General features: G+C 37.6%; 1 long non-coding RNA gene across 1 annotated transcript; it reads left to right on the forward strand.

Annotated features, from left to right (window-relative positions):
• Positions 1-1,346: 1,346 nt before the first annotated feature.
• On the forward strand, positions 1,347-2,487 carry LOC139192212 (uncharacterized). The gene is made up of 2 exons (XR_011576166.1): positions 1,347-1,835; positions 2,153-2,487. It is a non-coding gene; the product is annotated as an uncharacterized lncRNA (long non-coding RNA).
• The last annotated feature ends 200 nt before the right edge of the window (positions 2,488-2,687 follow it).

The raw sequence follows: 2,687 nt of genomic DNA on the forward strand, positions 1-2,687 counted from the left end.
CTCTTGAGAAATAGGGTTTCCCCAACTTTGTTTCTCAAATGATTCGTGTGTCAAATTCCGAGTCGTGTCTTGAGAGTACGGAATATATAAAGTTCGCCAGAGTTCGAAGATTGAAGTGCTTTAACTTCGGATTATAGATTGTTGAATCCTGGGAGATGGACGCCTATTGAACTACAAGCACAAGAGTAGGGGCGAAATTCTATCTTTAGGACATTGCATTTATGCAAGCCTCAATCTCCAAGTTTGTCAGTTATTCTAACTTTCACTCTAGTAGTTTATATTAATCTTGTATACTATAGATGTTGTTAATTTCCTTTATGAATACTTTCATTGAAATTCTTTTATTATTTTCATATTTTCTAATATTGCTCCAACACATATACAATAAACAAATATGATATCAGTTGTATTAATGACTTCTATCCTCAAGGTACTTTACTATTATGCTTATATTATTAAAATGCTAAACTTGGCTCTGATACCAAATTTGCAACGCATGCTCGGTTAAATAGTCGGATGACAATTATAACAACTAGACATAGAACCTTGCACATGGAACTCGATATGTTTCAGCATGACGGCCACTCACAGTACAAGTATAAGGCCTTAACGGCTGAACTCAGAGGTACGAAGAACTCAGAGGTATCCTGGTTGATGTCCAGTTATTTGTATGGCAAACATTCAACTATAACAGAGTGCTCGAACAAAGTATGATCGTCAGTTTAACAGGTTAATAATATAACCACAATAGTGTTTCCCTGTTTTGGACTAGAAGTCTAATTAAACAAACACACTAAAGAAGGAAAAGAAAACTTACTTAAGATTTGGAGATTGCTTGAATATGTACACTTGAACTTTTATTGATATATGGAATGTTTACAGAGATGGTTGTTTACAAGAAAGTGATTACAAAGAAGTGTTTACAATGATGCTATGAAGGCTACGAATGCTTGAGTGTATGGTGTTTTCAGATATTGAGAGATGTGTGTGGTATTCAGGTGTCTTCTGTATGGGAGGAAAAGCTCCCTTATATACAAAAGCTGATTCCTAGACAATAAAATAAATTTTCAATATTTACAACTTTTTTATAGTGACAACACATTGTTTCTGAAAGCTGTCAGCACTGTTTCTGAAAGCTGCTGAAGGCCACGTGAATCCATATTGTCTTGGTTGCTGCAAAGTTTGCCACCTTATCTTTGGCATGCAAAATTTTTCTGAAAATGTCATCTTCATTGCTGAGCAATCTTGTATGGATGTGTGAAGGGCATGATTGGCATTTTTGCTAAGTTTTGTCCTGATGATTAAAGTGAAACTTTTGAGGGTGTTTTAGTTAGTTTTCATAGTAAATAGTGAAATTTGAACGCGCCTCACGCGCGTTGTCGGTTTCTTCCTTTTTCTTTCTCCAGGTGAGTTTTGCTTTGTGCTTTTCAGCAGCAAGGTGGATCTGGCCGACGGTAGTGGTGGATTGGCAGTCTTCGGACTGCCGGGGACTGCTGTTTTCGAGTTTAAGTCTACTGATTTGAGGGTTTTAAAACGAAATCATGTTGAGCCTGAGATTGCGACTGTTTGTAATGATGATGATCAACAAGCTGCGATGGAGACCACCAGGCCAATGATGGCTACCGACGGTGTCAAATTGAGTTGGAGAGGCAAACTTCTGAATGTTCAGAATGAATTACATGCTCTGGATTTGGATAATTTCAAGTGCGATCTTGATGATGAGTTGGATTGTGCAGTTACAAGGGGTGAACGTGGCCCTAGCTTTCAATTTTCTGAACGAGCAATGAAGAAGATGTGCGAGCCCTGAGAGAAGTCGTTAATTGTCAAGTTGTTGGGTAAGCCTCTCTCAATTGCTGTTTTGTATAATCGTCTAAAAGGAAAATGGAGTCCGAATGTTGGTTTTAAGCTGTAGATTTAATTAATGGATATTTTGTTGCAACTTTTAAGAAGAATGGGGATTTGGAATTTGTTCTTACTGGAGGACCTTGGGTTATTTCGGGTCAGTACCTTGTAATTCATAAATGGAAACCTGGGTTTGATGCTAATTCTTCCAAAATTACTAGGACTGCTGTTTGGGTTAAAATTTTAAGAATTCAAGCTGAATTTCTTGATGTTTGGGCTCTGAAACGAATTGGTTCTTTTCTTGGTAAAGCTCTGAAAATTGATGCACTAACTTTGGCTCGGGCTAGAGGCAAATTTGCTCGAATTTGTATTGAATTGGATCTAACTAAACCTTTGGAGGCTTATGTGCAATTGAATGGTGCATGGTTCAACTTAGAGTATGAGGGTCTTCCTGATATTTGCTTCAAATGTGAAGTGTATGGTCATAGAAGAGTAGTTGTATTGTCACTGTTGAGGTGGTTGGTGATGTTTCTAGTGATGTAAATGGTATGAATGTTGATATTGGTGGAAATGAGGTTGGTGCAAGTGATGGTTGTACTGTTAATTCTGATACTAATGTTTGCAATACTAGTGTTGATGGTTCTGTTAAGGAATCTGTTTTGGGACCTTGGATGATTGTTCAAACAAAGAGAAGGGGTAAGAAAATGAGTGGGGAAGTAGCTTCTGGTAGTAATAAAGGGGCTACTGGGTCTCGTTTTTCTGTGTTATCGAAAGAAGATAATTCTCCTTCAGTTTTCAAGGCCAATATTGGTTCCAATGTTGGAGGAGATGCTGCTAGTACTAAA

This window comes from Malus domestica, chromosome 15 (assembly GCF_042453785.1).
Source record: "Malus domestica chromosome 15, GDT2T_hap1".
In the NCBI taxonomy this organism is placed as follows: domain Eukaryota; kingdom Viridiplantae; phylum Streptophyta; class Magnoliopsida; order Rosales; family Rosaceae; genus Malus; species Malus domestica.